This window comes from Balearica regulorum, chromosome 4 (genome assembly GCF_011004875.1).
Source record: "Balearica regulorum gibbericeps isolate bBalReg1 chromosome 4, bBalReg1.pri, whole genome shotgun sequence".
NCBI lineage: Eukaryota > Metazoa > Chordata > Aves > Gruiformes > Gruidae > Balearica > Balearica regulorum.
This window is the reverse complement of record NC_046187.1, coordinates 59,290,036-59,314,074: the sequence shown is the minus strand read 5'-3', so window position 1 is coordinate 59,314,074 and position 24,039 is coordinate 59,290,036.

The following is a 24,039-nucleotide window of genomic DNA, read 5'->3' as shown; positions in this document are numbered from 1 at the left end:
CATATTTTCTTTCAAAACACTTGTATTATATTAGTTTAATAAAATAGTTGTCTTTTCTATTTTATTTCTTCAAGCTTCTTTCAGTGTGATCTCTGATAGACTCCCTTTAGTAGTCTTCCCTTGAACAGAGGCTAGCAAGAAGTCAGGCATTTATACCATTTGGCTTAATTTACACCATTTACAATCTATGGACATTTAATTTCCTATCATTTACCAATTGGTATGCCTTCTTTTAGATAAGGGAGTTTGTTTAAAAGGACAGACTTACTGAATTCTTCAATCTTCTGGGTAGTTCTAAAAATGCCCAGCCCAGGCACGCTGCAGAAGCAGCGCTGAGCAGTCTGACCTGGTTCAGCCCCAGCCGAGCACCACGCGCCACTCGGCAGCATGGGAGGAAAATGGGAAAACCCCGTGGGGTGGGATAAGGGCAGGTTACTGGGACGGCAAGCGAGAGGGAAACAATCCACAACAATACTGATAACAGAAAGCAATTTACCGATCCAACAACCCGACGCTCAGCCTGTCCCAGAGCCACACCAAACCCCCCCTCCCCGACCTGCCCAGCCCCCTTTTATGGTGAGCATGACGTCACGTGGTATGGAATAGCCCCCGGCCAGCTTGGGTCACCTGTCCTGGCAACTTGGCAAATTAAGTCTATCCTTGCCAGAACCAGGACACAGTCACGCTAAGGGGCAGGCCCTTCTGGGTAATTATGGAGCCTCTCAGATGCTCCCATGTGCTCCAGAAGGAATTTCATGTTCCCTGACTTGTCCTGAGGGACTGTGGCTGTGATAAACTGACTGAAAGTTCGGGGAAAAGAAGTTCCTTGGAGATTCGAAAGGGACATGGATGATCTCTGCCTCCAGATATTGTGAGGGACTAAAGAAGGGACAGAAGCAGAGACATTTATTTAAAATGCATTTCTAATCCATTTCCTTTTCCTTAAAAAGGACAATACAAATTAGCTTTGTGTTCTGCCTTTCTTATACTTTAGAGCTTTTCATTTTTCTCTCAGAGAAAAAACACATCCATTTGGAACACAATTCTCTTTCCTCTCCATGTACCATTCATTTGGCTGCCAGAACAAGGAAAACTCGATTCAGTCAGAGCCTCTTGGAATACAGCCCAAAGAAAATAACCAAGGTCAAATTTTGGAAGGTAACTAAGCAAAAAAGCAAAAATATGTAGCAAGATTGTGATCTTAATAGTAAACTTTAAACAGCTTTTATCCTATGAAGTTCAAAGTATTCCCTTAAAATCATGGTACTTAAATAAGCTCTTTCTCCTGTTGAATTACTTATCCAGTGCTCAAAACACCCTTTATTATGGCTAAGCTTCTCTGTTTGTTTGTATGTACTGAAAACTGCTCATTAAATATACACTTTTTTTTTTTTTTTGAGAAGCATTGTTGGAGTAAACCAATTACCAAATAAGGTAAAAGCATAATGGTTCTGAGAGGCAAACACCTCTCCCTTCTTCCATCTTAAAAAAAAAATTTAAAAAAATCAAGCAAATGGAAAAATGGATTGACACACTGTGTTGTAGCCCCGCAGCAGGGGGATTGGAACTAGATTATCTTTAAGGTCCCTTCCAACCCAAACCATTCCATGATTCTATGATTCTATGAAATAAATAACAATGTAATCTGAATGCAATAAAACTGCTGTTAACAAATTGCAAGGCGCAGTGTTTAAATACTCCAAAAAATTGCAAGAGGGAGAGAGAAGAAACTAACATGAACACAATACACAGTTTGGTTTTTTGTTTTGCTTTGTTTTCAAATATATATAGTGAAATAAAATTAAATATCACTTATTTTACATCTAAAATAATATTTATAAGGCATAAGAACACAAATAGTGGTGACTGAAATTAATTTAAGATTTAAATTTTAAAACTGTACTTTAAATACTAAATTGACCATCTGGTCCTTTAAAGATAAATGTATTAACTGCATGAATTTACTTCAAGCTAGTGTGTAATCTAATTTCTATGCAAAAGTGCCATGCAAATGTGGGACAAGGAAGACTTCTTTAAGCTTCTTTATTTTTAAGTGTGAAGAATGCCAGGGTAAGGAGGTTGGAAAATTTTTGCTAGTATATTAAACATACCTAATGTTTTCTTTGAGAAGATCAGTTGTGAAATTCATGAAATTTCTTCTGTTTATTACACTGGAAATGTATTTTCTCATGTTGTATCCTCTTTATCTGCAATTTTTCTGTCTCTGTTTAGCTGAACATTTGGACAATTTACTGCGAGTTCTATTATGTTTATGTGTTAACTTCCTTCCAATATTTCCCTATGTTGGAACACAAATTCTCATTTGTTTTCTAATTTCAGCAAAGATCCAGAAATAGCTTAAGCAGAAGTACAGTATAACCCTCAATGAATAGAAATTTTAAGATCTATACTGCATACTTTGTTCATTAATATACTGTTAGAGTTCCAGGGGTATGCTTTGACCATTACCATTTGGGAGGTTATTCAGTGCTAGGGCTCAAATTTCTGCTTTTTACAAGGAATATTTTTTTCTGATAATGGGTGTGTCATGGGGGAATTTAAAGGTGTTGCTCATTGCTCCCACTACTGATTGATAGAAAAGTTCTTTATGAAGTGTGACGGGTATAGCAAAATGTAAAATTCAGTTATTAGATAGGATAGGAAAGACATGTGGATTGCAATTTTTATTCTAAGTTTTCTATGCTAAGGTTTCTACTCTGCAGTTTCTATTCTACAACACTCACACACTTCAGACTCACACTAGTCTAGGTCCCTGCCCCTGTGCCACCGGTCCAGTTTAGACAGACCACTTGACATGTCTGGATCCTGGCTGGTGGCCCAGTCTCTACACACAACATTTCCACTTCTATACTGTTTAAGAAATCCATTCATGTGGTGGACCCCATAAGGAGCTATTTTTTCACTGTTTACTGCTTTCTAACTTTGATGGTTGGGATAAGCCACCAATGGCCTTGTTTGTCACATCTCCCCAGGCCAATTTCTTTGACTTTCTCCATAGTTATAGCCAATCAGTGGTTGTTGCCTGGACCATTAACAGTTTCTGCTCTCAACCTCAAACATGCTATGAGAATTTTTTTAATTTTTTTAAGAAGTTAACCATTTGTCTGAGCTTTGTTTGTTTCCTGTGAATACCTAAACCGTTGAACAGGCCAGATGTAGTCCAGAGCTTTGAAGACAGACATCCCCATAATAATTTTCTATGCTTGCTTTGTTTTCCCAGCACATACCAGAATGTAACTGGTAATCTAACTCTTATGAGTTAGAGCTGTGCAGATGTAGGCAAGGTCTCATTTATCTGAATGTTGCTTTTAAGTAGGATTCAGCCCATGAAATGAGTGTCACTGTTCACTATCTCTACTTTTATCCATTGTTCTTTTCAGTGACCCTCAAAACTTTGGAAATTCAATGAGTGAGAAAACTGTCTTGGAAACTCTACAAGTATTTTGCACCAGTTCTGTATGATGTTTCCAAACTAAACAAGCCCAGATTTGTCAGCGTCATTGTAGCAAAACCAGAGTATTTAAGGTAGATTGGAAAAGAAAGCCTTGTATAAAGTGCAAGTTTATCCTTTCTATTGAACAGCCCAGTCCTTATCTAGACTCCTAGTGACAAAGATCTTTGTTTTAGGTTGCATTTATGCTGAATTCTAAGATCTCCTTCCTTTGGCTGACTTAATTGTAAGTCAATTTCCAAGTCTAGGACTTCTAAGATCTCTCTGAAGTACAATCATTCACATGTTGAAAATGTTTATAGATCCTTCATTCTGAACTAGATCATATACCTTACAAAATAGTCCTTATTTATATTTGTGAACCAAAGAAGAGATTTGCTTTTCAGTAGAGAGATATCTTTTTCCTAGAAAGTCTGATGATGTTACTTGCTGTTACTACTGACCAGCTAAAGATTACTTTCCTGGGAACCTCAGGCCACAAAACAGACTGTGGAAACATTTCCAGAATTGCGATAGAACAGCCGAATTAGTGTAAACACCTTCATCGCATCCTAAAATAAGGATGTCGGATAGGCTTTACCAAGACTTAAAAAGAGCCACAATTAAGGCTGGTACCAGAAAGTAACAATGATTTAAGATTTAGTTGCATTTTAACAGGTGTCTGTTTTATGCGAAAGATAGGATTAGGTTGGAATAACAATGAGGTTTTGGGAAATCTATTTGCATTTTTTTAATTGTGTGGATCTATTGCGATTAAAGCTAAGGCCAAATACTCATTTGTAGGCTGGGCTCTCATTAGAGCTAGGGGTAGAGTTTGTATGTTAGGATACTAAGGATGAATAGTGAAATGTATTGCTCTTTTTTTTGCAAGCCCAGTAGAGCTTTGATGAAGTCCTTAACAAAACTTACCATATAAATTATTAATTTCTTTACAAGTCAAGGTATCTGGAAGTTACCAAAGTAACAGCAGTGTCCACAGAATTTGCATGGGCAGGTTTGAGAATTAATATTGTAAGAGTTGTGATCATGTATTTCAATGGCTAGCAATACTCAGGAAGCTTTTAAGACTGTGTCAAAGTAATGGAAGAGAACATCTGAATGCAGTGAAAACCCAAGCAAACCTTTTGCAGATCTTATTTTATGTTAGGGGTTAAAACAATCTGAAGTTGGAGATGACCAAAAACTGAAGTCCTTCAAGTAAAGTGTTGCAACCTCTTGGCTATTTTACAAAAGATGGGGAACTTTAACTATTAGGCACAAAATAGAATTAGACTTCAGAGTCAGATCCTCAGTTCATAGAATCATAGAATCATAGAATCACAGAATTGTTTTGGGTGGAAAAGGCCTTTAAGATCATCAAGTAAACCTAGCACTGCCAAATCCACCACTAAACCAGGTCCCTAAGCACCACATCTACATGTCTTTTAAATACCTCCAGGGGTGATGACTCAACCACTTCCCTGGGCAGCCTGTTCCAATGCTTGACAACCCTTTCAGTGAAGAAATATTTCCTAATATCCAAACCGTTCTGAATTAACAATCTACTGCATATTTACCTAAAAAGGAGGAAAATTAACTCAGTAATATCTAGTCAGTTTGTCCTTGTTCAGTATTTGTTGATTTCTAAAAGCTTCCATCTGCTATATGTTCAACATATAAGTAGCAACAACATGGTAAATTCTATTGCAGGCCTAGCTGCTACATTTTTATTTATGTTGTTATTGATTATCAGTCTACTGTGATGCAGTTTGGTAGTGTCTTTCATTTCTTCTTTTATCTCATCACAGTGTTATCAAAAACTCCAGCCTCTGCAGAAAGCACACACTTATGTAACTCTTCCGTAAGATTTCTCTTTTATTGAAGTTCTCTTTTCTTTTCCTTCATGATTTTTCCTTCGGTCGTACTGGTTAAAGAAAGCAGCAATGAGAGGATATGTATTCTTCTCTCCTTTACTAAATGCAGAGGCAATTCTTTGCTGTTGTTTTAGTCAGAGAGATAGAATAAGGACAAATAGACGTTGCTTGCTTCAGGGTGCACATTTCTTTTAGAAACACAGCTCATCAGAGAGCATAACACATTCAGCCATGCTAGCACAAAGACGTCCTTGTGCAGGAAGCAAAAGGTATACGTACAGTTACATAACGTAAAAATAGTATTCGAGAGGTTGACACACCTTTACAGGATGGACAGGTAAAAAAATGCTGATTGTTCAGGATAGATAAAATAGCTAATGATCCTTTTTCCTGGAGCAAATAAAAATCAAGAAAAGAACTGTGTGTGAGAGATGATTCTCTGTAGTCTGTAGTTCTTGTCATCCAGACCACAGAGCTCGCAGAGCTCACTAGAGATTCCTTTTGTCCTGCAGCCAAGCTCTTTTCCAAAGCATTTTATATGGTGCATGTCTAGATGTCCTAACTGAAAAGAGGAATGCATGAGGGCCGCACTCTAAACACAAGAGAATATCCTGAATTGGGTGACTGCTGCTTTTCATTAACTCATAATTTCATTCCACATTCCAAATTTGAAGTTATGATAAAATTTTAGTTAAAAAATCTGTCAGACTATAAAGTTTTTATAATTTTATAGAAATATATATCTTTATAATTTTAATATAAATTTTGATAAATATATTAATGAAATTATAATTTCCAAATTAACTAACAATATAAAATTAATGCACATTGATCTCGTAAAACAATACTTGTACAATAATGTATTATTATGACATTTCTTTAATGTAGAACAAGTAATCACACGTTCTCAGTTTCTCACGATGCAAGAGAGAAAGAATGTTTACAGAAATTACGTATTTCTAAAAAGTTTGCTTCTACAATTCTAAACTATTAGGTTAGAATTCTAAAGCAGTAAGATCTACACCATCTTTACAATTTTTTTTTTTAATATTTTCTTGTCCCTCTTATTTTTTTTAACTAGAGAACTTATTAGCAAGGTGTCAAAAAGACTGACTAAGACCTGGTCAAAATGGCACCACAGAGTCTAATGCCTGTAAAATAAAAGTGTGAAGGTGAAAATACATAAAACAAAACAAAACAAAAACTACAACAAAGGAGTACTTGAGATATTCTAGCTATATTAACAGAAAGTTCATATTTAGGGGTTGTATTAGAGTGATCAGTCAAATTTTATGTTTTAACTTGCCATCATTTTGATCAATGAATGGAAATAAAAGTCCCACAAACCTGAAATAGTGTTTGTTTTATATATGGGAAAACCAAGAAAATACGAACAGGATTTTACTATCCTATAGAATTACTATTAAGCTTTTTTCACTCTAATACCAATAGAATTTATTTATTAATGACTTTCTTTTTTTTAAAGTGGGAACTTTTTCCCTTTGTAGTGAAGCTAGAGATCTAAATAGATACTGATTAAAATTGAGATATACATAGAAATGGTCAGGCTAAAATACTTGCATTTCAGATGAAGTTTACAAGGTATAACACAAAACTCTTTTGTGAATAGATACTTTTTAACTGAGCACGAGGGCAAAAAGCAAAGAATGTGGAAAATATCTATCAGTTATTTCTATGTAAAAAGGACAATACCTTTACTAAGTATACACTGTTACTAACATGGTACTACTAAGATGAAATAAAAATTAGATAACAGGGAATGAAATTAGATATTTGTTTCATTCTTTGCCCATAGTGTGAGAATAAAAGTCTACTGATCTCTAATAGGTAAGAAACTGCTCCGGAAGTCTTGTATCTAATCTTTTAGGGATTTCACTTTAAAATAGACATATTAATTTTCAATATCTTAAAAGAATAAACAATATTTTATCTTTTGTCAGTACAAGCTGAATCATAGTTCCTGTGGTAAGCTGATCTTGGCAGGCCCATCTGGCCACTCTCTCATTCCCCCTCCTCAATAGCATGGGGGGACAAAATGAAATGAAAAATCTCATGGGTCAAGACGAAGACAAGGAGATCACTTTCCGGTTACTGTCACAGGGAAAACAGACTCAACTTGGGGAAAATTAATTTAATTTACTGCCAAATAAAATAGAATAGGATGGTGGGACAAAAAGACAAAATTAAAGCAACACTTTCCCCTCACCACAGCCCTTATTCCCAGGCTCAGCTTCACTCCTTCGTTCCCAACTCCTCCCCAACCCCTCAGAGTGCTGCAGGGGGAAGGGGAACGGGGGTCATGGTCAGTCCATAACAGTGCCTGTCTGCTGCTCCTTCCTCCTCACACTTCTGCCCTGCTCCAGCCTGGGGTCTCCACACGATTGCAGTCCCTTCAGGAAATATTCACCTGCTCTGCTACGGGGTTCTCGGTGGTCTACAGCACAGATGTCTTGCTCCAGCAGGGTGGTGCAAGAAGCCGAAAAGGTCTTGACTCTGTGTAAGCGCTGCTCAGCAGTAACAAAAACATCTCTGTATAACAAAAACATCTTTATATTGTCAACACTGTTTTCAGCACAAATCCAAAACACAGCCCCATATTAGATACTATGAAGAAAATTAACTCTATCCCAGCCAAAACCAGCACAAAATAAAAAAGATCCTGTAGTTGGGACAAAGCATAAACCACAGATTCACCATCAGCTTGACATTCATTTTCATGACGGCACAATCGAGCCCCTGGCTTTGAAAGAGAAGTGTATTTGCACTGCTTGGAGTCTGACAAAATCACTATGAAACATTTTATACCGATAAGCAGCTGTTCTTCAAAAGTGTTTTGTAAATCTACTTCAAAATTAGGTAAAAACTGAAAATGAAGTACAGCAGGATATATTTCCTGCATGATCAGATAAATTATTTCATATAACTTTACGGCACAACTAATGCATAATGTAAGAAATAACTAAGGAGAAAAATATATGCAGTAAACTTTCAATTTTACACTGGCAATTCTTAGCGTGAACTACTAATTCCTTGACTTTCACACTGAATTCAATAACTTTATTTTTACAGAATTATATTATTACATGATAGGATATAACTGTATAGTGTAACATATTGTACGAAAAACAATAGCATATGTGATCCTGCAGTGCTGTGAGAAAAGCTGATAATAGCATCACAAAAGCTTCTTTTCTTTCAGTTTTGGCAATTATACATATTATGGTGTCCCAGCTAGCCAAAGCGGAGAAAGACCCAGATCTTTCAGCAAGCTATGCAAAAGGTGCATACCTCTAGTCTGACATGTGGCTTGTGATTTGAGTAATCTGTTCTTAAGTTACAATTATAATTATACTGGATGAGCACAATGTCAATCCAAAGATGGACAGATGGGGTTTAGCTGGCCTGCTTCTAGGGAATAAAGCAGGATAATTGCTAGTGTTATCAAATATTGACCTGATTGAGAAATGCTTTTTTGGGGGTGTTTTTTAATGTCTGAGAACAGAAATCTACAAAATCTGATAAAATGCATTGCCTCGTATTGTTAGTTTCATATGTAAAGAACTATATATTATATATCCACAATGTTAAAGAATAGTTACAGTGATTACTATAGGATTTCTCTAGATAAAGCAATTTATCAAATTTCATGGACACTGATGGACTCAGTATAGTCTTAAAATATTTGAATTATCTCTCTACATCCCTGCTGTTAACAGTGATGATCTTCCACAAAGAGTATCTTTCTCAATAATCAGACATTTAGTGTAGCCGATGTACAAATGATTTATTTTTTTCGGAGGGATAGCCTTTATAGCACTTTATCATCAGTTTGTACCAGAGTGAGGTCAGTTACTGTGTAGAAGAGTGAACAAGCAAATAGCTGCCCCCTAAATAACTGTTAGATCGAAAAAGAAAATAAATCAGTGCCTCTCTTTCTCCTGAGTTGCAATATAATGCAAATATGTTAAAATTTCCAGGCTAAAGTGTAAGGAAGTATGAAACTAAAGTTAACTCTGTGTATGCATTGTTAAGTGATGTTTTGTTATGAGATTCTATCCTGTCTTGTTTGCTTATAACTAAATTAGTGACTTTAGTCTCATCAGCATGCAACTATATTATTTACTGGACTAAAATATCAATCATATTTCTGAAGCAAGACTTGTTATTTAAATCTTGTCTTTTTCTTGTCCTTTAATTGATTACCTATAGGCACATAATGAGATAGTTGAAGTAAATCTCTAATTCAGCACTACCAGTGGTAATCAGGGTCTTGTGAATTCCCTGGTCAACAGTTTCCATTACTTAAAGCTTTTCTGCATGTTGCAAAGCCCCAAGAAGAACACTGAACTTGTACATATTAGTGTCTGAGACACACATTGAGATGTTTTATTTACATCTGCTGTAAATTTATTATAGTTAGATCTTCACTTCTGAGTAGCTACACTGCTGTATTCACAGGAACTGTGAACTGTGTACTGTCACAATACTCTTGATTGTGTTTGGGGTGAGACAAAATCACCCTACCTATCCTTGTTTTATTTGGGTCTCTGGCATGAAGTCAAGTAAAATGTTTCAGAGTTCTCAAATGAACCTCTTTTTTCCAAACAAGGGGACTCTAATTTGGTAATCATAGCACATATAGCTTCCAGTGTTGACATAGTCTAGGGTTATTACCTGTAGTAAATTTTTTTCTTATTTACCTAAATATACAACTTCAAGTGAAAAATTAAAATGAGAAAGTTGTTCACTAAGAAAATAATTGCATGTGTGTAATATTTTCCAACTATTTCTTCAAATCAGAGTACAAACAGGCATTTACTATGTTCTCATGTGCCTTATAGTTCATGGCAAGATATTTAATATTATATTTTCTTGGATTTATTAGTTGAAATATTTTGCCATAAGTATTGATTATTGTATATTTGAGAAGTCTGGTACAGTAAAGATACTTGGTTAAATTTACGATTACAAAATTATTAAATAATCCAATTTGGACATTTGGGATTGTTCTTCTAGCAAGGACAAAGAAAAATTGATGGAAGTGTATATATTGTGTTAGCTATGTCTTAACTTCATAGGAATGAAATTTAGCCTAGCTTTCTTTGGTTTCTGAGAAACAAATACTCTCTTTGATAGATCATGATCCATGATCCAGGGCCAAATATTTCTCCTGCTATTTAAGTAATTGCCTTGGTATTATTAACTTAAAAGACATCCTGATAGAGATGAAAGATGCAAAAGTGTTCTCTGTCCAAAATCACTCATTTTCCAAATATATCTTTCTACTTCAGATTATTCCACCATGACACAATGAAACATATTGGTGCATCAGTGTTGTCATAACACTGATGAATTTCCCCTTCCATAAGTCCGTTTCTTCAGATCATGTCCCATCTTTCTCTTCTAGTATCAGTTCAGCATTCATACTAGAAGTCAAACTCAGAAAAAAACCCCAAACTAAAAACCCTAACACAGGATTCTTTAATAAACACCAGGTTAAGCTCAGCTATAGTATTTCACACATTTATCCTCATGCATGCAGCAGTCAAACAACCAGCCACAGCCACGTTTATTGTGCATGCATTAAATGAAGATTTAAGTGAACCTTAAAAAGGATGTGAATTAATTTAACTTATTTTCTTACACATCCTCTGACCTCCAATTTAGATATTTTCAGACGTCTTTGCATCTGGTATAAACAGATAATAAGGAGTTTCAGTGAAAAATTTTGAGTGGAAAGTATTTGATTTGATTTTTAATGTTTATACCTTATATTATTAGTTGGCTTTAACTCTTTGAGATCATCTATACCACATAACGTAAGTGGCAGTATTCCTTTGCCTGTTTGTTTTTAGAAGGAATCTAACCAGAAAATTTTGGGGGTTTTTTGGATAAATTTAAATTTCAAACAACAATTTAAAGTGGAGGAAAACAAATTGCATTTCTTTTAGATGAGAATGTTCTGAAAGATTTGTTTCAAGAACTTTCGCTGGGGTTATAACACATAATCCTAAGTAAAGCCTCTCCAAAATGTATGCACTATAGATGTCAGATCCTTATAACCTTTTGCTCTACAGATCCCCACCTATGTTATTGTGCTACTTGCCAAAGCGGACACAGCAACAGCCAGAATATCTGCTTATATCATACATCCTACTGTAGAGAGTTTTAATTTTTCTCATCAAATGTAATGGGTGATTTGAATTGCTGACTTGGGTTGAAAATGCATTTTTAAATCCTCTTCCTTAGATATGGGGGCACTGTTTTAGATATGGAAAGACAAAAAGAACCCCAGCGTCAATTACTATAAAGCAATAAAGTAGATAAAGGTTGTTTCAGTGTCTCCATTATGCCAGGTTACATTTGAGGATTTATAGCTCTGAGCAGATAATTCTCTTTGGATTCCTATGTGGCTGGCTGCACATATCTTTGTGTGAGTAAGCTAAACCACAGAGACTTTCACTGTCCATATGAACTAGATTAAGAAACAATACTGACAATCTGAGAACAGGCTGGGAAAAGAAAATGAGTCAATGAATCTCTCAAGAGGCCAAGCAGGTTATAATACCAACCACTATGAGCAGTACAAGTTCAGTCTGATAGAATACCAGTGGAGAATCATGATGTGATAGTTTCACATACCAAATTAATAGCTAAAAAAGACACAATGCTGTCAGCTAGGAAGCAAAATTTATAACATTTAAGAACACTTGGAATTCATACACTCCAACACTTTAAAAAAAATGGTAAGAATTATTTTGTGGCTGAAAAGAACTTTTTTTTTTTAAATTTTTTTCTGTGGAATTGTGGTGGGTTGACCCTGGCTGGGGGCCAGGTGCCCACCAGAGCTGCTCTATCACTCCCCTCCTTCTCCAGACAGGAGAGAAAAAGTACAACGAAAAGTTTGTGGGTCAAGATAAGGACAGGGAGAGATCATTCACTAATTATTGTCACGAGCAAAACAGACCGAACTTAGAGAGGGAATTCATCTAATTTATTACTAAGCAAAACAGAGCAGAGGAATGAGAAATAAAAGCAAATCTCAAAACACCTCCACCTACCCCTCCAATCTTCCCAGGCTCAACTTCACTCCTGGCTTCAACCTTCGCCCCCCTCAGCAGCACAGGAGGACGGGGAGTGGGGGTTATGGTCAGTTCATCACATGGTGTTTCTGCCGCTTCTTCTTCCTCAGGGGGAGGACTCCTCTCATCGTTCCCCTGTTCCAGCATGGAGTCCCTCTCATGGGAGACAGTCCTTCACGAACTTCTCCAACGTGAGTCTCCTCCACGGGCTGCAGACCTTCACGAACTGCTCCAACGTGGGTCTCTTCCACGGGGTGCAGACCTTCGGGAGCAAACTGCTCCAGAGTGGGTCCCCCACGGGGACACAAGTCCTGCCAGCAAACCTGCTCTGGCGTGGGCTCCTCTCTCCACGGATCCACAGGTCCTGCCAGGAGCTTGCTCCAGCACGGGCTTCCCACGGGGCCACAGCCTCCTTCGGGTGCCTCCACCTGCTCCAGCGTGGGGTCCTCCACAGGCTGCAGGTGGAATCGCTACACCCCCTCATCCTCCCTCCATGGGCTGCAGGGGGACAGCCTGCTTCACCATGGTCTTCACCACGGGCTGCAGGGGGATCTCTGCTCCGGCGCCTGGAGCACCTCCTGCCCCTCCTTCTGCACTGACCTTGGTGTCTGCAGATGTTCTTACATCTTCTCACTCCTCTCTCCGGCTGCAAAAGCTCTCTCTAACTGTTTTTTCTCTTTCTTAAATATGTTATCACAGAGGCGCTGATTGGCTTGGCCTTGGCCAGCGGTGGGTCCGTCTTGGAGCCGGCTGGCATTGGCTCTATCAGACCCAGGGAAAGCTTCTAGCAGCTTCTCACAGAAGCCACCCCTGTAGCCCGCCCGCTACCAAAACCTTGCCACGCAAACCCAACACAGGAATTGACTGAAATTAAGCTAAGATGAATAAGAAACAGAATCATTTCAACTGAATCCAGTCATTAATCTGCTTGCAGAAACTATTAAGGTATAGAAGATAAGAATAAAATAATAATAAAACAGTTCAGTACCTGTGTTAGAGTATTACCTGAAGAATTTGCAGAAAGCTGAACCAGAAGATATTATCTACCTAAAAATAATATAGTATCAATTATATAAGAAGTATCAATTTTAGCCATCAAAATAAATCAAAATTAATAGTCACAGAATCATAGAAATTATGACCTCCAAAGGTCCCTTCCATTGAACTAGACCAACTTTCTATTTAAAGCATAACTGTGGCCAGGACTAAATTAGTTAAGCCATGGCTTTAACTAGCCAAATCTTGAAAAAAAACTCAAGGAATGCAGACTACACCACCATCATCATCACAGAAGGCCTTAAGACGGTCAAATATGATGGGCTTTTTGTACATCCATGATGACTGTTCCTGACTACCCTCTTGCCTTTATAATACTTGCAGTTCCTGTAACTAATATTGTTCATTATCCAGACTGTTCTGCTGTATTTGACTTGTTTCTGTATCTGATACCTTCTTTTTGCATTTGAATTAAGTAAACAAAAAAACAAAACCAAGCTGGAGCTATCAACTATGTTATATACCTTCCTGATTCTCTTCCTTATAAAAAGGGATAGTTATAAAATAGGAATGATTATCCTGATTATGTTACTTTTCTATATTGCGTATATTCCTGCTCAGCCTTGGTGAAATTATATCTAGTATGGGCACATTGATATGACCAGATTTTTATATCATTATCAGTTTGGAATATTTGTTTCTTGTAAAGGGAAAATAGTCTTCCATCCTTTAATGTTAACATCAGTTTTTCTTTTGCTTACCAGTTTTTCTTTTCTTTATGCCATTATGCTTGGTCAAAACCTTTTATTTCATGCTAAACAGTGACTTCTTCTTGATTCTTCTACCTTAAAAATAAATGCTAAGTATCATTTGACACTTTTCACATTTAAAGAAATATCACTTGTGACTCTGCTACATACTCTTTGAATTCCTTTTTCTCAAGCATTATTAAATTGGTAGGTTGCTAAATAAATAATGATGAAATAGTATTACAATAAGGCATAGTAGAAAAATATTCTTAGAATTATAAAATTTCTATCTAGAAATAGAGTAAAACTCACACCATCCTGCTTATTAACATATATTCTCTTGCTCATAAAAAAAAAAAAAAAATAGCATGGGCAGAAGCAGAACAAATTCTATCTACTATGAATTGCTTACATGTATATGTAATGTTTTCCAAATTGTTATATATAAAAGAATCATAGAATTCTGCAATTTTGTGGAAATAATAGAAAATATATAAAAAACCCCCAGATAACCCTAGAAATTGGAATTAGTAACAACTGAACAATGCATAACTTACAAATCAGAAGTCTAAGAGGAGCTTGGCTTATGGACTTTGATTATTCTATTGTTAGATTAATCATTAAGAACCAAACAGAGCAACAGAGCCACAGAAATACCACAAAAAGTTTCGGTCAGAATACAGTGAAATAACAGATAAAACTTTAAGTGTTTTGAACTTTGCTATATTGTTAGGTAATTGTCAAACACAAAAATTCTAAGGAACAATCAAAGTAAAGTATAGGAAACAATCACAACCATGATAAAAAGGAAAGCAGTAAGAATAACTATATAAGTAAAGGAAAAGGAATGATAATGAAAAATCAGTCTCATGATCTATCCAGTATAGATCACAAAAGACTGATGTGAAAATGGTAGCTGAGATAGTCAGAAGTGCAAATAAATGCTGAAAATATCAAGACATGTCATGGAGGCAGAATAACAAACATTGTGGTTTATTCCTGCCTGGCTAGCAGCTAAGCACCACACAGCTGCTCCCTCACTCCCCCCACGGCAGTATGGGGGAGAAAATCAAAGGGGTAAATGTGAGAAAATTCATGGATTCAGATAAAGACAGTTTACTAGGTAAAGCACAAGCTGCATGCACAAAGCAAAAGAAGGAATTAATTCACCACTTCCCATGAGCAGGCAGGTAGATGTTCAGCCATCCCAGGAAAGCAGGGCTTCATCACACTTAACGGTTACTTGGGAAGGCAGACACCATCACTCCAAACCTTCCTCCCTCTTCTCCTTCTTTCCCCAGCATTTATTGCTGAGCAGGATGTCATACAGTGTGGCATATCCCTCTGGTCAGTTGGGGTCAGCTGTCCCAGCTGTGTCCCTTCCCAGCTTCTTGCCCACCTCCAGCCCACTCACGGGTGGGCAGTGTGATAAGCAGAGAGGGCCTCGACACTATGTAAGCACTCTTCAGCAATATCTAAAACATTGGTGTGTTGTCAAATCCAAAACAGTATCACACAAGCTACTATGAAGAAAAATAATTGTATCCCAGCTAAACCCAGTACAAATATAAAACCAAAAAGCATAGAAGTATACAAAGTGGGAGTAAATACTGTGACTTACCAATTCTAAGATTATAAAATTACTTTTTTTTTTTTTTCCCCCTGAAGGCTGCAATGATGGTAAAAGAGACTAATTTTCAATAGATTCAAAAACTAAACAGACAAAACTGTAGATATGTAAGACCATGTGAAGATTAATATATTTAACTGAATATTACAACTTTGGAGATACGATGATGCAGAAAAAGCACCTAAACAGCATTAATCTGAGTATTTTGTTTTAAGAATGAGTAAATGTTTTAGGGTTTTGTTTTGGTTTGAGGGTTTTTTGTTAGTAATAGGCACTAATTGTGCAAACAAGAGTTTATTAGGTATTAGTGAATCAACTAGTAAAGTGAAGTATGCTAAATGTGGTAAAACTTAGTGGATTAAACTGAAGCTAACATGTCTCAGGGAAAATTCTTCTGGAATTATACCTTATGGAGAGAAAACTAAGAGCACCACAAATAGGAACGGAATTAGATGGCATAAGTAGCTGACGATACTTTGAGCATATATCTTATTTGTTAAGTAAATAAAAATATACTTAAAAAAATAATCCACAACTTACGTACAACTTAGCTACTGGAATGACCAATTAGCTACTGGAGACACACATTTGTGTTTGTGTATTGGAGTGATGTGAGATCTGCTAGTAAGCTTTAAGCCTGATTAGCCAGCAAGGGAGCACAGGAACGGGCCGTTCGCATTGCCCATGTCTATGTGAGTGTGGTTTGTGTGTAGGGGGTGCCTGCAATGGCACGGTTCGTGTCTTTGTGTTGAAACGCTGGTGGTTGACAGTGTGTACACAGTGCGTGTGTTTTGGGGATACAGGCTCCACCTCACTACTGACTGAGCATGGTGTCCTGGCTCTAGTAGACCCTTGGACCCTGAAGCCCACTAAATTCAGCTTCCCTTTAACAACTACATCTAAAATATTCATCAGTTTGTTAATTTATTAATAATGTTTTTAATAAATTATTATTATGGCAAGATCTGTGCAATTCCTTTCTAATTTTTTTAAAAAACAAAAAGCTCTGATGATTTTATAGAGTCACTCCACTGAAGACTAGACAAACTTCAGCAGTTCTGAGAAACATCTTGTTCTCAGACTTGTCCGCTACATACCTTTTCTTTATATAAATGCAGACAAATAAACAAATAAAAGTGGGGTTTTTTTCGCCACAGAACAAGTAGTGGCAGAGACATTGCATATGGATATAACATTACAGACTTGAAAAGAGGACAAAGTATGTGTTCGGGAGATTGGCATATACAAGAAGATTTATGTATTTTTATTCATAATGGTCATCTGTTGTGTATTTACTTTCTCTTTTACCTGAAACTTGCTGCTTAACCAAAGCAAAATGGAGGAATTTGCTTCCAAAGGTACTACTGACGAAATTATAGCAGTTACAATAAAATGCAGAGTAAAATAGTGGATGTGCACTAAAATGAATACTGTGATTTATGGTGGCTATGAATAAAATACAATGGGGGTTGAATACTGATGGATTAATGTTTCTAAAGGCTATTGTGTTATCAAAGAAAACCAATAATAATGACATCAGATATAAACAGTAATTTGAGCAAGATACATGGCAAGGATATGATCTGATCAAGCAGCTAGTGATCTTGGGATCCATATAGCAGTCACAGTTCTTTCCCTACTGGGAAGAACTGGTGCAACAGAAAGTTTACCTGATGGCAGAAAATGGAATTATGAAAATCCTTTGGATTTCAGTGTTGTTGAGGAAGGATAGGCCAGGAATATGAGGAGGTGGTCCTGTCCTTTATGTGGGAAAATACCTGGAATGCAAAATAACTGTCTAGGGATAGATGATGAGCGCTTATGAATAAAGATTAAAGAGCAGACCAGTAGGTGACATTGTACTGGATTTCTGCTATAGGTCTCCTGATCAGGAAGAACAAGTGTATGAGGCTTTCTATGGACAGTTAGAAATATACCCATGTTGACAGGCCCCGGTTGTAATGGGCCTGCAAACCACATTATTAACACAGCAGGGCATAAACAATCCAGGAGGTTCCTGGAGAGCACCAATGACAACTTCCTGACCCAAGTGGTAGAGGAACCTATGAAGAGAGGTACTCCGCTCAACCTCATACTCAACAACAAGGAGGGATTCACTGGGGATGTGAAGGTCAGAGGCAGCCTTGACTGCAGTGACCATGAGATGCTGTAGTCACAATCCTTAGATGAAGGAGCAGGATGAAAACAAAGATCACAAGGTCTTCAGCAGAGCAGACTTTGGCCTCTTCAAAGATCTGCTTGGAAGAGTCCCATGGGATAATGGCCTGGAGGGAAGAAGATTTGAGAAAGCTGGTCACTGTTCAAGATTCACCTCCTCCAAGCTCAAGAGTGATCCATCCCAATGAGTAGGAAGTCAGAAAATATGCCAGGAGGCATGCATGGATGAAAAAAGAGCTCCTGGTAAAACTCAGACATGAAAAGGAAGTATATATAGGGTAGAAGCAGGAACAGGTAACATGGGAAGAACACAGAGACACGCTTGGGAAAGCCAAAACCCATTCGGAGTTAATCTGGAGAGGGATGTCAAAGGAAACAAGGACTTCTATAATTACATAAGTGGCAAAAGGAAGACTAGGAATAATGTGGGTCTCTCCCCCCTGGAGACATGGGACATGGAAAAGGCTGAGGTACTGAATGCTTTCTTTGCTGAAGTCAGAAGGAATTCAAGAGGAGAAGAGGGAAGGAGGAGACTTGCAGGGAACAAAAGAAGCAAACCCCTCATGGATGCAGGAGCACAACTTGCTCTGTTTTATCTCTGCCCAAGGGCTCATAGCTGTTATTTTCAAGACAACTCGGAGTTGACGGGGGTGATCCTTCCCCTCTTACTGAACATTAGTAAGGCCACACCTGGAGCACTGTGTTCAGTTTTGGGCTCCCCAGTACAAGAGAACATGGCCATACTGGAGTGAGTCCAGGACAAGGCCACAGAGATAATGCAGGGAAGGGCATCTCTCCTCTGAGGAAAGGCTGAGGTGGGGCTGTTCAGCCTAGAGAAAATACGTAACAAGTTGTACAAATCCCTCCTGGGAGGGTACAAAGATGGAGATAGGCTCTTTTCAGTGGTGCCCAGTGACAGGACGAGGTAATGGACAGAGGCTGAAACACAGAAGGTTCTGTCTGAACATCAAGAAACACTTTTTCACTGTGAGGGTGAGTAAACACTGGCACAGGTTGCCCAGATTGGCAGTGGAGTCTCTCTCCTTGGAGGTATTTAAAAGCCATTTGGACATGGCCCTGAGCAACTGGCTCTTCCTGGTGACTGCTTGAGCAAGGGAGTAGGACCAGATGACCTCCAGAGGTCCCTTCCAACATCAGCCATTCTGTGATTCTGTAACATGTAAATGCTTCCTCAGACTGGCCTCAGACAATGTGTTTGTATGCTAATATCCCATCTTAAACTCCAAAATATGGTGGCTATACACAACTCAAGTATTGGAAACTGAACCTGGATGGTTTTGTCGGGTACCCCATGCTGAAAAACTGAACAGGACAAGTGCAAATTGAAACTGGCAAAAATCATGCTGCAGAAGTTTCTAGAGTGACCAGGAATGTTCCTTGGCATGATGATATTGCATAATGATATAGCAATATCATCATGCCAAGGAACACTCTTGGTCACTATTTGTTTTATTCATATAGATGCAGCCTACTTGTTCTGGGATTTTCTCTCTGCCTAAGCTCTTGCAGTTCTAGAGAACAGTAGAAATTACCATTTTTTTGTGGCATATTTAGGGTCCTGGGCAGCCTGCTTTAGGTGACCCAGAATGAATGGGGGGAAGACAAGATGACCTCAAGAGGTCCTTTCTACCTGAACCATTCTGTGTTTCTTAGATTTTGTGATTCAGTTAACACCAAGATATACTGGTGAATGTAAGAACAGAATACTTATGCATATGGTTTCAGAAGCAGAAGCATTGTTATCATAATAATAATATCATGAAAATAGTGAACAAACCAAAAATGATTAATCAAGCTACATGTGCTTACATGAAAAAGTAACAATAATAATGCAGTGAAGGAAGTCAGTAAAAACTGTATTGGGTTTTAGAAGTGTTATAGAACCAAGCCATATTTATTTATTTATTTAAATTTCCTGAATTGTCATTATTCCACTAATCAAGATGAAAAGTCTGCTGGAAATTAATTAGAATATTAAAAAAAAAAAATTCAAACCTCCAAATCCCCTCAAAATACATGAGAATGGAATTAGAAAGAACATATAAAGGAAAATCTACAGGTATATACATGCATGGAGAACAGTTTCTTGAGGGACTGTATCACTGTCATGGGTGGTGATGCTTTCTATTGTATGTGCCTGCCTATTGCTACTCACTTCTAGAATTTCCAAGATATTTCTTTGAAAATAGACTCTCTAAAAGAATACTTTGCTTTCTCTGCATCTCTAAGAATCTGAGGTTTGGCTGATCCAAATTTTAACATAAAAAATTGCTGACTCACAGATAAAAGCATTAGAATATTAAAATGTACTATCTGGTTAACATAAAAATAAAAATATACAGTGACAGAAATATCTGAGGATGATTTTTTTTTTTTTTTTTTTTTTTTTTGCTTCCTAGCTGTGACACTAGAAATAAATATTGTAACAGATGAACCTGAAACCTCTGTAGTTAGGGTCCATCCAGTTGATTCTGTACACACTGTTACTGCTTGAGGGTTGTTATTCATCATGTTATTTTATAGTTAATTATTTCTTCTGTCCTTTCGTATTTGTGTGTTGGATCCTTTCATTATTATTGAATATTGGCTTTTGTGTAAAACTAATTTAATTATAAGGGGGTTTTATTCCTTTCTTCTAGTGTCAAATATTTGGACATATATGCTTCAAAGGTCTTGATTTATTTTCATTATGAATTATTTTAAATAAAATGTAGGCTTTGAAATTTAGTTGAATCGTAGTTCTTCATGTTTTCACACCTTACTTTTTCAAAAAACAACGGTGGAAAGCTTTCTTCAGGAACTGATGTGATTCACTGCCAAGGCAGCAATTGAATACTCAGAAGTCAAGTGGAACACATTTTGAAGTTTGGTATGGGTTCGTTGCATGCCAAATGGATTAAAGGAATAGGAAAAGAGGACTTCTCCAGGAAGTTTTTGAGCCTAGGTAGGAATATTGCTCAGTGCATTCTACCTAGTGTATTATGCCCCTGTTTCTTTTCCCATGCACTGCTGTGATAGCCCTTGAAATGATACCTGCTCTGCCTCTCAACTCTTGCTGCTTTATGGTCAAGATCTTGCTCATAGACTGAAACACACTCCATTGAGGAAACACAAGTAACACAACGTAGTCGATTAGTTTCTCATTTAGTATTTATCTGCACAACAATTGCGGTAATGTAGTGCTATGCAGACCAACTCAAACTAGATCTAAACAACCTCTGTTAGCTTCAAGAAGAATCTATTCTCAGATACACAGCTCTTAGTGCAGGCTCATTTACTTTTATTCTTGCTGACATCTAAATGCCAGTATTAGTTAGGTATCCATGCCTGATATAACTTACGTACTTCATTGCCAGTCAGTACTGTTGTGACATGTACATTCTTTCTAAAGTTGTACATATCCAGATTAGCACTCGCAAGACAATCAAGGTACTTTTGGGGATTTAGTCTGTACTACATATTCTTTAAAACTTTACGGAGCTCATAAGAATATGAACATTGTACCTTGTGAATTGTAGTGACTCCTAAAAGAACTGTTTGTAATTCTGTCACTGATTAAATTCTATAACCTGTAAAACAGTGGTCAGAGCTACCTTTTCACTCGTAGTCTGGATTGTGGGTTTTTGTGTCTGCTCGCCATTAAATAATCATAATATTTCAAATAACTTTCAAATAATTGAGAACAATATATAATTTTCCAAATGATAGCTGCAGTCTATGCTAGAATGAAGTAGAAATGTAATAATTACAGAATGTCTAGTTCTTCCTTTTCTGTCCTTCAATTCTCCTGCTGCATTCTGCACTAACAAAATAGTGCTTGGCTGGTATTTTAGCTGTGATCAAACACAATTACTAAAGAAATACCTTGTGCGCACTTTCAAGCTCTGACAATGAAGGAAATAATTGTTACAAGGTCACACTAGCTTTGTTACTGGAGCAAAAAATGCTGTTAGTGTTGCTAAAATAGTACATATGTTGAAATTTTTTACCCTATAGTATGAAAATGATTTTTTTCTACCATCTCTTTGCTATACTTAATATGGTTAGACTGGCTACCTTAAACAAGAAGCTACTGATAGTGATAGCAAAAAAATATGATATGACCTTTTCATTTTGTTAGGCAGTATTTCTTCTCTTTCTGCTACTTTCTAAGAAAGGATTGTATGAAAAGAAGTCATACTTCTTTCAAAAAATAAGGCTTGGTTCTGTGAATCTTTATTTTCATCTTGTTTCTCTTGGCTATGCATAAGCAATCTTCATGATGCTTTGATGTTTCATTGTGCTTATCTTCACAACATTTCTGTAAAACAATACTTTCTCTGCTATACAAATGCACAGAAAAACAAAGTGCAACCTGCATAGGAGACATGGGGAGCCTAAAGAATCATAGAATTGTAGAATGATTTTGATTGGACGGGACCTTCGAGGATCATCTAGTCCAGTCTCACTGCCAAGGGCAGAGACATCTTTCATGAGATTAGGTTGCTCAAAGCCCCATCCAACCTGACATTGAACACTTCCAGGGATGGAGCATCCGCAACTCTGGGAAACCTGTTCTAGAGTTTCACCACACTCACTAACTTCTAATATCTTTCTAATATCCTTCCAATCTAAATCTAACCTTTTTCATTTTAAAACTGTTGCCTCTTGTCCTGTCACTACAGACCATGGTTAAGAGCCTTTCTCCATCTTCCTCACAAGCCTCTTTTAATTATTGAAAGACCACAATAAAGTCTCCCCAGAGCTTTGTCTTTTCCAGGCTGAACAACCCCAACTCTCTCAGCCTGTCTTCATAGCAGAGGTGCTCCAGCCCTCTGATCACCTTTGTGGCCCTCCTCTGGACCAGCTCCAACAGGTCCATGTCTTTCTTGTGCTGGGCAACCCAGAGCTGGATGCACTACTCCAGGTGGAATTTCATGAGAGTGAAGTAGAGGGGAAGAATCACCTTCCTCAACCTGCTGACCATGTGACATTTTGAGCCACTTTTGTTCAATACCTTTATCAATGATATGGGTGAGGGGATTCAGTGCAACCTAAGTAAGTTTGCAGATGACACCAAATTGGCAGGAGTGTTGAGCAGCTTGAGGGTAAGGAATGCTCTAGAGAGAGATCTGGACAGGCTGGATTGATGGGCTGAGGCCAATTGTATAAGATTCAACAAGGCTCAGTGCCGGGTCCTGCACTTAGGTCACAACAACCCCAGGCAACACTACAGGCTTGGGGAAGAGTGGCTGGAAAGTGATCTGCCGGAAAAGGACCTGGGGGTATTGGTCGGCAGCCAGCTGAATATGAGCCAGCAGTGTGCCCAGGTGGCCAAGAAGGCCAACAGCATCCTGGCTTGTATCAGAAAGAGTGTGGCCAGCAGGACTAGGGAAGTGATCGTCCCCCTGTACTTGGGACTGGTGAGGCCGCACCTCGAGTGCTGGGTTCAGTTTTGGGCCCCTCACTACAAGAAAGACATTGAGGTGCTGGAGCGTGTCCAGAGAAGGGCAGCGAAGCTGGTGAAGGGTCTGGAGAACAAGTCTTATGACGAGCAGCTGAGGGAACTGGGGTTGTTTAGTCTGGAGAAGAGGAGGCTGAGGGAAGACCTTATTGCTCTCTAGAACTACCTGAAAGGAGACTGTAGCCAGGTGGGTGTTGGTCTCTTCTCCCAAGTAACAAGGGATAGGACAAGAGGAAATGACCTCAAGTTTGTGCCAGGGGAGGTTTAGATTGGAGATTAGGAAAAATTTCTTCACTGAAAGCGTGATCAAACATTGGAACAGGCTGCCCAAGGGAGTGGTTGAGTCCTGGAGGTATTTAAAAGACGTGTAGATGTGGTGCTTAGGGACACGGCTTAGTGGTGGACTTGACAGTTTTAGGTTAACGGTTGGACTTGATGATCTTAAAGGACATTTCCAGCCTAAATGATTCTATGATTCTATGCAGCCCAGGATACAATTAGCTTTCTGAGCTGCAAATGCACATTGCTGGCTCATCTCCAAACTGCCTGAAGTTTTAAATTATTTTCAAACAAGATCTAAGCAGTTAATACTTA